This window comes from Lepidochelys olivacea (assembly GCF_965140295.1).
Source record: "Lepidochelys olivacea isolate rLepOli2 genome assembly, chromosome: 20".
Lineage (NCBI taxonomy): Eukaryota > Metazoa > Chordata > Testudines > Cheloniidae > Lepidochelys > Lepidochelys olivacea.
Genome location: NC_140430.1, coordinates 12450425 through 12466427, shown reverse-complemented (window position 1 = coordinate 12466427; position 16003 = coordinate 12450425). Strand labels below are relative to the sequence as shown.

Here is a 16003-nt window from a genome sequence, read left to right as displayed (position 1 = left end):
GTGCACTGGTGTAAACTGTACCAACTGAGGGGTGTGCAATGGTGCCAGCTGTACTGACCGACAGGTGTGCATTGGTGCCAGCTGTACCGGCCCTAGGGGTGTGCAATGGTGCCAGCTGTACTGACCGACAGGTGTGCATTGGTGCCGGCTGTACCGGCCCTAGGGGTGTGCACTGGTGCCAGCTGTACTGATGGACAGGTGTACATTGGTGCCGGCTGTACCGGCCCTAGGGGTGTGCACTGGTGCCAGCTGTACTGATGGACAGGTGTACATTGGTGCCGGCTGTACCGGCCCTAGGGGTGTGCACTGGTGCCAGCTGTACTGATGGACAGGTGTACATTGGTGCCGGCTGTACCGGCCCTAGGGGTGTGCACTGGTGCCAGCTGTACTGATGGACAGGTGTACATTGGTGCCGGCTGTACCGGCCCTAGGGGTGTGCACTGGTGCCAGCTGTACTGATGGACAGGTGTACATTGGTGCCGGCTGTACCGGCCCTAGGGGTGTGCACTGGTGCCAGCTGTACTGACCAACAGGTGTACATTGGTGCCAGCTGTACTGGCCATAGGGGTGTGCATTGGTGCCAGCTGTAGTGACCGACAGGTGTGCACTGGTGCCAGCTTTGTGGATAGATTGAATTCCAGTGTGAACTAGGCCGTGTCAGAGAAGCATGGTGGTTCCTGCCTGCACATTCCACAATGGCACGGCTGAGTGGAACAGAACGCAGCTCCCAGACCTTATACTTGAGGCCACTGGATGATAGGGCGATTGTTCTGCTCCCAAGCCCTACACCCAGGGTGAAGTGGGGAGGAAATTGCAGGGAGTTTCACCATGGAGTTTTCTCCCAAACAGATCTGGTGGGTGGAGCCTGCCAGTCCTGTATGTGCCCTGCGCTCTTTGCGATGGGCAAGGGGAACATGCCATCACAGAGAAAACAGCCCCTCCTTGCCATGTGAGTCCTCTCCATGCCCAGCTCCGCAGGACGTGGCCAGGCTCTTTGTTAGTATTATAAGGGGTGATGCTAGTGGGTGTTGTTGAACCCTTTCCTTTATGAAGGAGATCTGCTTCCTGTTTTTGAGAACCTTTGACACATCTGTTGTTTGAAATTGGGCAGAGAGAAGCCTTGGGCTAGAAAAGTGCCTTTCTTTGTCTCAAGAAATTCTGTTCACGTTTGGCAGATATATAAATTCCTGAAAATTACCATTTCCCTCTGATGCTCAGATTCCTCAGGACAATATTAACAGCAGCCAAAGTAATAACATGAATATTCTTAAGAGCCAATGCTCCTCACTGCAAGCCCCGGGAGCAGATAGCCCCTCCCCACCCACAGCTCCACCCAATGCCCAGGACATGGCCCCAGGGACCTATCCCCCTCCGGGTACCATAAGGAAGACAGGAGACAAGCTTGCTTCACCCACCGCCCAGGAGGAAGGTGAGCCACAAAGCTGAGCTTGGGCACTCTGTTCTCTGGGCATCTCTCCCCTTTCTGAAAGGAAATGGGCTTCAATCTGTCACAGTATCATAATCCTAACCAGCTGCTTCACTGTCGCTCAGCACCATGGATGCAGCCTGAGCTTCTCCGGACATGTAGGGAGCCAATGGGAGGGCCCATATCCTCAGGCTGTTGAGGTCATGTGTTCACCCAGGGGGAGTTGGGGAAGCCCAGGAGGGCAGGACCAGGTGTTGAGGAACAGGTCAAGAAGCCAAGTGGGGGCTAGAGAAGGAAGAAGCAGAACAGACTCAACAGGAGACAAGCCAAGAACCCAAAGGCCTTGGCGAAGATCACAAGTTAGAGGGGAACGAAAAGGGGGAAAAACCAGAACAAGGATTCGTAGAGAAAGCAGGCAAAATTGTATGTGAAAAAGTCAAGGGCCAGAGTGATCCAGAGCCAGAACAGCCATGTATTGAAATGCAGGGTAACCTGGGGGAGATATTAAAATGGGGGAGAAGCCCAGTGATATAAAAGGGCCCCCTGGTGTGAAAAAAGGGGGGCAGAAACAGAGATGTCAGAGTTACCCCTTCCGTCACAGAGCAACTTAGAATCATAGGGTTGGCAGGGACCTCAGGAGGTCATCTAGTCCAACCCCCTGCTCAAAGCAGGACCTAATCCCCAAATAAATCATCCCAGCCAGGGCTTTGTCAAACCTGACCTTAAAAACCTCTAAGGAAGGAGATTCCACTACCTCCCGAGGTAACCCATTCCAGTGTTTCACCACCCTCCTAGTGAAAAAGTTTTTCCTAATATCCAACCTAGGCCTCCCCCACTGCAACTTGAGGCTATTACTCCTTGTTCTGTCATCTGCTACCACTGAGAACAGTCTAGATCCATCCTCTTTGGAACCCTCTTTCAGGTAGTTGAAAGCAGCTATCAAATGCCCCCTCATTCTTCTCTTCTGCAGACTAAATAATCCCAGTTCCCTCAGCTTCTCCTCGTAAGTCATGTGTTCCAGTCCCCTAATCATTTTTGTTGCACTCCGCTGGACTCTTTCCAATTTTTCCACATCCTTGTTGTAGTGTGAGGCCCAAAACTGGACACTACTCCAGATGACACCTCACCAATGCCGAATAGAGGGGAATGAACTTTTGCTGGGTGAGGATGGAGAAGGTTCCTATGGTCATTGTAGAGAGCCAGTTTAAAGAGACCTTGCTCCTGGAAGGGGAGGGCAGCCCACAGAGGGAAAGCAGAGCCCTGGGAAGGAGAGAAAAGGCCCCAAATGGGGAATGGGGGCAGTGTGGGACAACAGGTGAGTAGCATAGAGTTGAATCATCATTCCTGTGCATTTTACAAGCCTCCCCATATGGGCCAAACTGAGGAGCTAATTGGTTAAGGGCAGGATGATTAAACAGCTAGCAAGTTGATTCAGCTCAGCTCAGCAGCAGGGACAGTTAAAAGAGAGACAGGAAAGACAAAGTAGAAGGGGAAGGCTGGGCCAGAGAAGCTCAGGCTTGCAGAGAGATGAACCCCCCCTTTCTCCACTGTCTGGGGAGAAGGTAAAAGTGTATGTTGTGGGGGGCGAGCACTGGTCTAGCCCTGGGAGATTGCCATAGGCTGAATTTTTTTTTTTTTGAAAACTCTCAGCAGAAATAGTTGAGCAGCTTTTCAGAACAAGGTTGGGAAAAAGTATGTTGTGTTGTTCATGCTAAAAAATTATCTTGTCTGTTTCATTGAGACACTCCAGCACCTCTGTGCTTTGGAGTAGGGACTTTTAAGCTGACAGAGGTGAGCTTGGGGTCAGGGAGGTGCCTTTTGCCATTTCCGTGAATATCCACCCACATTTGGCCATGGCATGAACCACTGGAAATCGCAATTTGCACATGTTCAATAAAGACTCATTAGGGGCTGCCTGCAATGAGCATGCTCCATCCCGGGGCTGCCGGGCACTGGAACTGAGAGCAGGGAGACCATCTCTCCTGTGCTCTGTGTCCTCACTGAAAGTCCTCAGGCAGCATGGAGGAGTAGGAGTAGCCTGACTGGAACACAGAGAGGTGAGGAGCCAGGCCAGAGGAATTGGCAAGGGGAGAGACTGGAATGAAGTGCCAGAAAGGAGGGACTGGAGCAAGGAGCCAGGGGAGAGTAGGGAACTGGGATGAGGAGCTGTGTGTGTAAAACAGACTGGGATAAAGAACTGGGGGTGGGGGAGAGAGACTGGGATGAGGAACTAGAGAGGGGAGACTGGGACAGGGACAAAAACATGGGCAGGGTGGGAGTGGAAGACATGGAGCTGTGGGGGGACAGGGATGTGGAGCTCATAGGGAATGGTGGGGACACTGGGACAAGGGCAGGCTGGAAGGTTCAGGGGCAGAAAGGTCCATAACCATTATTTTGGGGGAGCTTATTAGCATTCCTTATGGGCATTCCTCTAATGTCTGCAAATAGCTGTGGAACCCACTGGCGAAGTATATAGCTCATTCCTATGGTGACTGATCCACATAGAGATAACAGTCTATTGCTGCTCCCAGTTACTCTGTTAGCTCAAGTGGCAGAGGTCTGTGTACTAAAGTTCTAACCCTGCCAGTTACCTAAATGGGGGTCAGTATGATTCCACAGGATAGAATTAGCTGTTTGCCTTGTTAAAAATCTAGGAAATTACAGGCAAAAACCTATATTAAAAGAACGTGAATGTTGCAAAAGTTAGGAAATGACAGAATTAAGGTTGTCTGTGCATAATATGTGACACAGTCTTCAATTGCATGATCACATACTATTTTTCCACAGGACTCCTGCATCATTCAGTGTACAGAATGGACCCTGCTCTGGGATGAATCAGGTTGTGTAGTGAAGGACACTGTTGTCAGTAGGACCCTTGCCTCATTTGTTGCAGGAGTTGGAAGGCATAGTGTGAACGAGGCAAGGGATTGCAGGAAAAGAAAGGATGGTCTCATGGTTAAGGCAGTCGAATGCTGCGCTGGAGAATTGGATTCTATTGCTTGTTGGGCAAGTCAGCTAAACTCAGCTTTTCACAGGTGGACACTAATTAATTGTAGGTTCCTCATTTTCTGGGTGCCCAGCCTGAGACACGGGGTATGATTTACAGAAATGCTAACTGAGGTCAATGGGAGAGGTGATGTGAACATATAATATGCTACAAATCTCCTAAATTCTCTAAAAAAATCAGGTCCCTGGCAACTCCGATTGGGCACCCGAAATGAATAGCCATTTCTGGCCTTAATCGCTCTGTGCTTCGCTCTCTATCTGTAAAATGGGGATAATAGGGTTGTGCAGGCAGCCTTAATTCTGGCATTTCCAAAGTTTTGAGTGCTTGACTTAGCAACCCAATAATGTTTTTTTAACATTTGTTTCTGGATGTCAGTACTTAGACAGTGCTGGGAACAGTGAAATTCTCCCTTGTGCAGAGGTCATAGAATCATAGAATAACAGAGTTGGAAAAGACCTCTGGAGGCCATCTAGTCCAACCCCCTGCCCAGAGCAGGACCAATCCCAACTAAATCATCCCAGCCAGGGCTTTGTCAAGCCTGACCTTAAAAACTTATAAGGAAGGGGATTCCACCACCTCCCTAGGTAACGCATTCCAGTGTTTCACCACCCTCCTAGTGAAAAAGTTTTTCCTAATATCCAACCTAAACCTCCCCCACTGCAACTTGAGACCATTACTCCTTGTCCTTTCATCTGCTATCACTGAGAATAGTCTAGATCCATCCTCTTTGGATCCACCTTTCAGGTAGTTAAAAGCAGATATCAAATGCCCCCTCATTCTTCTCTTCCGTAGACTAAATAATCCCAGTTCCCTCAGCCTCTCCTCATAAATCATGTGTTCCAGACCCCTAATCATTTTTGTTGCCCTTCGCTGGACTCTCTCCAATTTTTCCACATCCTTCTTGTAGTGTGGGGCCCAAAACTGGACACAGTACTCCAGATTAGGCCTCACCAATGTCGAATAGAGGGGAACGATCATGTCCCTCGATCTGCTGGCAATGCCCCTACTTATACACCCCAAAATGCCATTGGCCTTCTTGGCAACGAGGTCACACTGTTGACTCAACAAGGGCACACTGGTCCAGCGTATTGCCTCCAAACCACTTAAGTCCTAAATTAATGGGCAATAGGTCCATCAATGGCTATTAGCCAAGATGGTCAGGGGCACAACTCCATGCTCTGGGTGTCTCTAAACCTCCAATTGCCAGAAGATGGGATTGGATGACAAGATGAATCACTCAAAATTTTTCTGTTCATTCCCTGTTCTATTCATTCACTCTGAAGCATCTGGTATTGGCCACTGCCAGAAGACCGGATGCTGGGCTGGATGGCCCATTGGTCTGCTGTAGTATGGCCGCTCTTACGTTAAGGTCGTAAATGGGGCTTTGGTGGTGCACAGGCATCAGGCTGGCTCCCTGCAGGGGGTGCATGTCGTGCATAGTGCTCCAAAGCATGTCAGGTGCTTTTCAGACCTATAATAAACAGGACCCTGCCCTACAGAGCTCACCATCTAAAGGCGAGGGGGGCAGGAAAGCCCAGTTGTTCATCTCAGTGTTTTCAGTGTCTTTTACCCTTCTCTGATTATATTAGCTTTGCTAGTTTTAGCCCATTCCTTTTTTTTATTTCTCACCCACTCCACCCCCCCCACCACTCCCCCCACCGCTCCCCCATTCCAGGTTTTTATTCTGTTAGTTTTGTTTTAGGAGAAAGACAGAAACACATGGACATTACCACCGTGGAGTGCCCCAATGGCCCCTGCATCCAGTAGCCTGACCCCTGGTGCCAGCTGCATCAGAGGAAACCCTTGAGCCACAATAGACAAGAGCTATCTGCAGAACCAGTCAATATGGAAAGGCTTTGTGTGATGGCTCCCCTTCCACATACCCTCCCTTCCAAGTACACCGCAGTCTCCAGCTGGGCCCTGACAGATCTCCAGAAATACCATCACAAATGCTTTTCCTAATATAGACCTTCAGCTTACAGGCGGTGAGGTTCAGCCTTTCTTTGTAACTATTGGAACCATATCTGCTGTGGGGGGAGGAGGTCTGTTGTTTTGTTTACTCACTTGGTCTTTCTCCAGAATTGAAAGTTGTCCTAAAAATAGCTGTTACCAGATCAGTACACAATCCACATCAGCTCTGGCTGTACCACAGCCTAGGCGGGGCTTTGGCTATTCAGGCCTTCTCCCAACACCAGCTGCTGGGCAGAAGTTGCCCAGTTTGCCATTGCCATCCCATTTCTAATACTGCATCTTCTAAACCCTCGGCTTGAGGGGTCCCAGCTGGGCCTGGGGTCTTGCTTCAGCCAGGCTTGACAGGCAGGGTATTGAGCTGACCAGGTTTTCACATCATGTCCCAGGATCTTCGTTCTGCACCCCTGAAACCTCCATTATTCCCTGGGTGTTTGCCATGTTTGTTCTGGGTACTCTGCAGATTGAGGGGTGTTTGCACTGTGTGAACAGGAGCTGATGCATCACTCTGGGAGTGGAGGGTGGGTGCTCAATCATTCAGAGCACTGCGCTCTGCCGCTTGCAAGGAGTGTGAGTGAGACTTGGCACTGCTGCTGAGAATCTCGCTCAGCCTCTGAGTTACTGGAGAAAACCCAGGCAGCGCCCTGCGTGATTCACCAGGTGACTGGGGGTGAGGCCCGTGATAGTGACAACCCCACAGAGGGGATAATGCAGCTGTTGTGTGTTTCACGACCCTGAAAGCGTCCAGAGAAGCAGAAAGCACTGTGGGACAGGTCTGTTGCGGGGGAGGCTGAAGCAGCCCTGGGGTGAGTGGGAGGTGCTCATGCTGGGGTGGGGGGGGTGCACCCTTGGAGTATATCTACACTGCAGCTGGGAGGTACTAAAATTAGCAGCATGGACATTGCGGCTCTGGCAGAGGCTCAGGCTAGCTGTCCCTGCCAAGTCCCCCCAAAGCCCTGAGTTTGAGCTCATGTGCCGCAATGTCCACACTGCTATTTTTAGGTGCTAGCTTGAACTGTCCTCCTGGGCTAGGCCCCATCCCCACAGTGGCAGCATGGCTTTGGGGGCCATAGCCCATTTGGAGTAGTGCTTGAAAGAGCCAGGAAGCAGGGCGGGGAGGCATGTCAGAGTGGAGCTGGGATTGTCCAAGCAGCTGATGGGAGTTTGTGGCCCAGACCCATCTCCAGCCAGTGGACTAGGGGCTCTTTAGGGTATCTGGGCTAGTCCACCCTGAGCTTCCACGGTGCCACGTTAAGCCTCTGTTTACCTGCCTGGCCCACCAGGGCACTGCTGCCTCCTGATTCCTGGCAGGTCCTGCCCTCTGCAGCCCTGCCAAGGGGCTCTGGCCTGGAGTGCACTCAGTCAGGGGTTTCCTCAGCCTGCCCCAGGCCAGAGGGCTGATCCTAGTTGAGTGCCTCAGAGGCCTTTTGCCATGTGTGCCCCTGGGCTTCAAGAACTATTGGCTGTGATGAAACTGATTCTGCTCCCCGCCATCCTGCAAGATGGTAAAGAAGCCCCAGCCTGCCTCTGGGAACTCCCTCTGGGAAGGCAGCAGCTACCCAGGAGGTGTGATGGGGTGTGGGAGCAGACAGGGCTGACGAGGGGCCCTGCAGCCAAGGACTGAACAGAGGCTCCCAAGGGCACAGAGCCAGCAGCCAGCCCAGAAGCCTGACAAAGGTCAGTGCAGACAAGTGCCCCACTCCCAGGTCACACTCTGGCTGGGGGCTGGAGATGAGGAGAAGGGCCCTCTGTACAGCAGGGCTGGGGGCCTCGGAGCTGGAGTCCCACAGTAGCACACTGGCTGGAGCCCCGCAGGGTACAAAGCCACAGCCAGGGGACAATGCAGAGGGGACATCGTGGGCTGACCATGGCCAGAAAACTGTCAGGCGCCTGTTGATGGCTGCCAGGGCTGGGCTGGAGCGGGTACCTGGGCTCTAGCGCAGAGAAGTCTAACCTTGCTCCGGAGCCCCCCAGGGCCCAAGCGAGGAGGTGCTGCATTTTATTGGGACTGAGGGGATTACAGCCTTCGCTCTCCTGCCACCCCTTTGCTCAAGCTGTGGGACCCCCTGGACTTGTACCTGGAGGGTGTGGTGGTTGGAGCGATGTCAGCTCCTCCCCTGAGTCACAGTGCACCTGGTGCTCCCAAGTCCCTGTGAGCTCCCAGCACCAGCAGCCGCACTGACTCCTCTGCAGCCCCTCCCCCTCAGGCCAGGACGTGCCGTGCGAGGCCTGCCTGACACTATTAAAATGCTATTTGGGGGATTTTTACAAGAACCAGCAAGTAAACAGCAACTATGTGCTGACTGACAGTGCTGCAGAGCTTAGGGCGGCACCTCCGACAAACAAACGCATGGGGCCGTGTGCTCGCCCAGCTTTGCTGAACCGAGCCAGAAAGCGAACTGTCCACAGCCGCTCGCTTGGCCTGAGGGGCTTGGCATGGGATGGAGGGGTGCAGGGGCCTCTGCCTTTGGAGCAGGGGATAAGCCTCTTCTGTGGGACACCCCCCAACCCCTCGGGCGGGGCTTTTCCATGTTGCCCTGTGCACATGTGCCCTACATGGGAGCGTGTGTGCAGAGCATGTTGGCTCGCCTTTGAACAGCTAGATGCCCGAGCTCAGCACCAGACAGACCAGCCTGCGTCCCCCCTCCCTCCCCCCATGCAGGGAGAGGTCTGGGCACCTAAGCCCAGCACCAGACAGACTGGCCTACATTGCCCCATGCTGGGAGAGGTCTGGGTTAGGGGGTAGGACATGCACATGAGCAGTGTCGAGGAGGCTCGTTCACTTGCTGCTCCTTCATACAGACCCCAACCATTAGTCTAGGTATTCATTTGCCTTCCACCACCATAGTGTCTGGGCACCTCACTCTGGGAAGCAGGGCCAGGTTGTTATCCTCACTGTACAGATGGGGGACTGGTGAGCTGCTTCTGCCTGCTTTGCTTAGCGCTGTGGCTGCCATGTCCCACCATGTGGCAAAGCTGTGGCCTGAGGACCAACAGCCTCTGCCATCCCCACAGCATCACTAGTATTGCTTAGGTGAGTGGATTTGAGTCTGTTGGGAGGTGGGCCCTGGGGATGGGAGTCCTTGCTGCCTCTCCAGCACAGGCTCAGGGTGGACTGCAGTAATGGCAGAGCCTTCTTCCCACAGTGGTGCTGCCCCAGGGGTAGGAAGACAGTCCAGTTTGCTGGGCGCCTCCAGCCAGTCAGTCACCATGGAGTCATAAACCTAGCCACGAGGAGCCGGACAGAGACTCACCACGTCTCCTCAGAGGAGACAGATCATTGTCTGCTGGGCACCATCAGTCTGCGGTCAGCAGAGATTTCCCCCTCCCTCCCCCAGCCCAAGCAACTGCCTACCTCAAGTCTCTTGCTGGCTGTATTCACTTCCTTAACGAGCCACTGCAGCTGCTGGAGGATGTGACAGGAGAAGCCTCTGTGTCTGTCAGGGCTACACTGCTCCAGAGCTTTGAAAAGTTGCTTCTGGCCTCCACACATATCAAAAGCAGAGTGCTGAAATGCAAAAAAATCTGTTGTTTTTGTTAACACAGATTTGACTATTTACAGAAATTGCTCATGCCAGGAGAGTGAACCAGGAGCAGCTGATGTGGTGTAGCCTGCGAGCCGCCAATCGCCCCTCTCTGAGTCAACCTGGTGTGGCCTGTGGGTGGACAATGGCCATTCTAAACCCACCTGGTGTAGCCTGGAGCAGCTAATGGCCACTCTCTGAGCCAACCTGGTGTGGCCTGTGGGCAACCTATGGCCACTCTCTGAGCCAAGCTGGCATGGACTGGGACTCTGCGCTAGCTGCTAAGCCACTGCTTGGAATTCAAACTCTTGCTATCTGGATGGTTATGGGACTATTTGGGGGGCAGGGTGCACATATCTGATGTACCCCTCCATCAGTGTGATTGGCAAGCACTGTGATTGGCAAGCGCAGTCAGAGATAACATGGGAATAGCATAGCTAACAGTTCAAGGCTTAAAAATGGTTTGTGTTCTCTTTTTTTATCTCCACAATACCCTTGGCACTGGGACTAGACAAGCACCCACTGCCTCAGCCATGCATTGAGCCACTGCACCTGAGATCTTTATGCAACCGAGTGCACCACGAATATGAATGCAACTGCATGCGCATTATGTAAAAATACCATCCTAAATGCCCAGTCATGTGGCAAAGGTGGGCCGTGTGTGCATTTTGCAGGGAAGCACCTCCAAATTCAGCTTCCGAGTGCACACACACTCGCATCAGTAACTGACTGAAGATCAAGCCCCACGTCTTGGATAAGGGCAACAGTTGACAAGCTTTCTGCAGCCTCAGGAGCCCCTAAAGAGAATCGTAGAATATCAGGGTTGGAAGGGACCTCAGGAGGTCATCTAGTCCAACCCCCTGCTCAAAGCAGGACCAATCCCCAACTAAATCATCCCAGCCAGGGCTTTGTCAAGCCTGACCTTAAAAACTTCCAAAGGAGGAGATTCCACCACCTCCCTAGGTAACACATTCCAGTGTTTCACCATCCTCCTAGTGAAAAAGTTTTTCCTAATATCCAACCTAAACCTCCCCCACTGCAACTTGTGCCCATTACTCCTTGTTCTGTCATCTGCTACCACTGAGAACAGTCTAGAGCCATCCTCTTTGGAACCCCCTTTCAGGTAGTTGAAAGCAGCTATCAAATCCCCCTTCATTTTTCTCTTCCGCAGACTAAACAATCCCAGTTCCCTCAGGCTCTCCTCATAAGTCATGTGTTCCAGACCCATAATCATTTTTGTTGCCCTCCGCTGGACGTTTTCCAATTTTTCCACATCCTTCTTGTAGTGTGGGGCCCAAAACTGGACACAGTACTCCAGATGAGGCCTCACCAATGTTGAATAGAGGGGAATGATCACGTCCCTCGATCTGCTGGCCCCTACATATACATCCCAAAATGTCATTGGCCTTCTTGGCAACAAGGGCATACTGTTGACTCATATCCAGCTTCTCGTCCACTGTCACCCCTAGGTCCTTCTCTGCAGAACTGCTGCCTAGCCATTCGGTCCCTAGTCTGTAGCGGTGCATTGGGATTCTTCCGTCCTAAGTGCAGGACTCTGCACTTGTCCTTGTTGACCCTCATCAGATTTCTTTTTGCCCAATCCTCTAATTTGTCTAGGTCCCTCTGTATCCTATCCCTACCCTCCAATGTATCTACCACTCCTCCCAGTTTAGTGTCATCTGCAAACTTGCTGAGGGTGCAATCCACACCATCCTCCAGATCATTTATGAAGATATTGAACAAAATCGGCCCCAGGACCGACCCTTGGGGCACTCCACTTGATACCGGCTGCCAGCTAGACATGGAGCCATTGATCACTACCAATTGAGCCCGACAATCTAGCCAACTTTCTATTCACCTTTGGACAAGAGCCATTGTCCCATCTCCATCACAAGTCTTGCACAAGAATCATAAGGGATGGCACCACTGCAAAGGGTGCCATCATAAGGGATGGCACCACTGGAAATGCACCAACAGGCTGCGGGGGAAGGGTGTGTCACCAAAAGCTGCAAAATCCCACCGCCACCATCACAGCATGGCCCAGACCCTGCAACCCGGCCTGAACTCAGTAGGACTGGACTACAAGTGTGGGGTTGGAAAACAACCAGACCCGGTTGGGTCAGGTCAGCTCTCCTCCTCTGGCTGAGGGGTCAGCACGGCAGTGTCCCACTGGTCAGCCACCACCACATCACTACGCTGTGCGTGTTCACCAAGGTGTCAAGAGTGCCTCTCACTATGCAGAGCACACAGTGCAGCAAGGGCTGGTAGCTGGTAGCAGGGCATGGAGCCGCCAGTGCACACAACCACCACGGGCAGTAGGTGACTGTGGTGCTGACTCAGGTTCGGAGGAAAGGGTCAGAAAACAACTCGATCCTCTTGGGCTTAGGCCCAGGGTCAGTCTGAAAAATTAGGACTTAAAAATTAGTCCCAAGCAGACCTCTAGCCCCAAACACCCTGGCTGGTGTAAATCAGAATCGCTCCATAGGCTTCTATGACATTGCACAGATTAGCAGAGGGAGGAATGATGGGAACTGACCACTCCTTGTGAGAACAACCAGCACCTGATGCATCTGGGTGGGATACAGGCTCCTTGGGAGCTTCCTGCAGGTCAGAGTGGATCATCGCAATGCTGCCTTCTGGTCTTAGCTTCTCTGGATCTCGGCTGAAGGACCAAAGCAAAGGAACTCGGGGGCTGCAACTCCCCTCTCCTCAGGTCCATATGAGGACAGTCATGCTCTGCGTGTGCCCATTCACAGGGGCTCATACGGAGATTCCCCCTGACACTGCAGCCTCTGGGAGTCTCAGCCCATCTGCTGGGCCAGCTCAGTATGGGAGAGGTGAGCAATTCACCAGTGATTCAGCAGAAGAGCAAAAGTCCTCAAATGAGCCTGGCTGGAGTGGCAGGTCGCAGACAGGACAAAACAGGACGGGGGGAGAGCTCCGGGCCTATTAATTGGCCTAGGGGGACATGCAGGCCACAGAAAGGTTTCATAGAATCATAGAAGATTAGGGTTGGAAGAGACCTCAGGAGGTCATCTAGTCCAACCCTTTGCTCAAGGCAGGACCAACCCCAACTAAATCATCCCAGCCAAGGCTTTGTCAAGCCAGGCCTTAAAAACCTTGAAGGATGGAGATTCCACCACCTCCCTAGGTAACCCATTCCACTGCTTCACCACCCTCCTAGTGAAATAGTGTTTCCTAATGTCCAACCTAGACCTCCTGCACTGCAACTTGAGACCATCACTTCTTGTTCTGTCATCTGCCACCACTGAGAACAGCCGAGCTCCGTCCTCTTTGGAACCCCCCTTCAGGTATCATAGAATCATAGAATATCAGGGTTGGAAGGGACCCCAGAAGGTCATCTAGTCCAACCCCCTGCTCAAAGCAGGACCAATTCCCAGTTAAATCATACCAGCCAGGGCTTTGTCAAGCCTGACCTTAAAAACCTCTAAGGAAGGAGATTCTACCACCTCCCTAGGTAACGCATTCCAGTGTTTTACCACCCTCTTAGTGAAAAAGTTTTTCCTAATATCCAATCTAAACCTCCCCCACTGCAACTTGAGACCATTACTCCTCGTTCTGTCATCTGCTACCATTGAGAACAGTCTAGAGCCATCCTCTTTGGAACCCCCTTTCAGGTAGTTGAAAGCAGCTATCAAATCCCCCCTCATTCTTCTCTTCTGCAGACTAAACAATCCCAGCTCCCTCAGCCTCTCCTCATAACTCATGTGTTCCAGTCCCCTAATCATTTTTGTTGCCCTTCGCTGGACTCTCTCCAATTTATCCACATCCTTCTTGAAGTGTGGGGCCCAAAACTGGACACAGTACTCCAGATGAGGCCTCACCAATGTCGAATAGAGGGGAACGATCACGTCCCTCGATCTGCTCGCTATGCCCCTACTTATACATCCCAAAATGCCATTGGCCTTCTTGGCAACAAGGGCACACTGCTGACTCATATCCAGCTTCTCGTCCACTGTCACCCCTACGTCCTTTTCCGCAGAACTGCTGCCTAGCCATTCGGTCCCTAGTCTGTAGCTGTGCATTGGGTTCTTCCGTCCTAAGTGCAGGACCCTGCACTTATCCTTATTGAACCTCATCAGATTTCTTTTGGCCCAATCCTCCAATTTGTCTAGGTCCTTCTGTATCCTATCCCTCCCCTCCAGCGTATCTACCACTCCTCCCAGTTTAGTATCATCCGCAAATTTGCTGAGAGTGCAATCCACACTATCCTCCAGATCATTTATGAAGATATTGAACAAAACCGGCCCCAGGACCGACCCTTGGGGTACTCCACTTGATACGGGCTGCCAACTAGATATGGAGCCATTGATCATTACCCGTTGAGCCCGACAATCTAGCCAGCTTTCTACCCACCTTGTAGTGCATTCATCCAGCCCATACTTCCTTAACTTGCTGACAAGAATACTGTGGGAGACCATGTCAAAAGCTTTGCTAAAGTCAAGAAACAATACATCCACTGCTTTCCCTTCATCCACAGAACCAGTAATCTCATCATAAAAGGCGATTAGATTAGTCAGGCATGACCTTCCCTTGGTGAATCCATGCTGGCTGTTCCTGATCACTTTCCTCTCATGCAAGTGCTTCAGGATTGATTCTTTGAGGACCTGCTCCATGATTTTTCCAGGGACTGAAGTGAGGCTGACTGGCCTGTAGTTCCCAGGATCCTCCTTCTTCCCTTTTTTAAAGATTGGCACTACATTAGCCTTTTTCCAGTCATCCGGGACTTCCCCCGTTCGCCACGAGTTTTCAAAGATAATGGCCAATGGCTCTGCAATCACAGCCGCCAATTCCTTCAGCACTCTCGGATGCAACTTGTCCGGCCCCATGGACTTGTGCACGTCCAGCTTTTCTAAATAGTCCCTAACCACCTCTATCTCCACAGAGGGCTGGCCATCTCTTCCCCATTTTGTGATGCCCAGCACAGCAGTCTGGGAGCTGACCTTGTTAGTGAAGACAGAGGCAAAAAAAGCATTGAGTACAGTAGCTTTTTCCACATCCTCTGTCACTAGGTTGCCTCCCTCATTCAGTAAGGGGCCCACACATTCCTTGGCTTTCTTCTTGTTGCCAACATACCTGAAGAAACCCTTCTTGTTACTCTTGACATCTCTGGCTAGCTGCAGCTCCAGGTGCGATTTGGCCCTCCTGATAACATTCCTATCAGGTAGTTGAAGGCTACCTGATAGTAGCTGAAGGCTGCTATCAAATCCCCCCTCACTCTTCTCTTCTGCAGACTAAATAAACCCAGTTCCCTCAGCCTCTTCTCGTAAGTCATGTGCCACTGCCCCTTGATCATTTTCATTGCCCTCTGCTGGACTCTCTCAAATTTGTCCACATCTGTTCTGTAGTGTTTCATGGTGTTACTGTGGCTTTAAGAGAATGACTAGAAACTCCAAAGTGTGGGAGCTGACAGTGGGAGGAGGCAGCTGGTTGGAGGTTAGACTGGCAGATTGACTGGAGCTAAGATGGTCTATCTGCATGTTAACTACGGATCTAATAAAAACTGTTGTTAAATTACTAGCAAGTAATTAGCACTAACACTAATGGATTACTTGATTATAAACCAACCTATGGTAGCACCAGTGACAGAAGTTATTCTATGAAAAGAACGGGAAGACATTAAAAAATGGAGGTAAAAGTTACTCAAGAGTGAAAAAGAAGTTTGAATGGAATCAGCTGGCTCAGAGTTCCCATTTCTAAAAATGGCACCCAATGGTGCAGAATGCTAGAAAGGGGTTACAGAATACTTGGGTTTATTTCTGAGGCCATTGGGATCTACTCCTAATGAAGATGAACAAAAGGTCACCATCTTTTTTATTATTGCAGGTGCTGAAGCAGTTTGAGCTTAATGGTAGAGAATGAGCTGACTATGTGTAACCCACACATGTGGGTGTGGTGTTCTGTCCCATCTAGTGGCACCAAGACCACATAGAGAGAGAGATAAAATGAGTCTGCTCTACAGCCTTTGCTAAAAGCTGGTTGGCTTTTAGCTCATGTGGTACAGGCTCATGCACTAAGCTCCAGAGGTCCGAGGTTCAATCCCACCCACTGATGGAC

General features: G+C 51.4%; 1 long non-coding RNA gene across 1 annotated transcript in view; it reads right to left on the bottom strand.

Moving 5' to 3' along the window:
• LOC311510733 overlaps positions 1 to 9889 on the bottom strand; it is a 33071-nt gene extending 23182 nt beyond the window's left edge. The window contains exon 1 of the long non-coding RNA XR_014709129.1: positions 9757 to 9889. This is a non-coding gene — a long non-coding RNA (uncharacterized lncRNA). The remainder of the gene's footprint in view (positions 1 to 9756) is intronic.
• Between the last annotated feature and the right edge of the window lie 6114 nt (positions 9890 to 16003).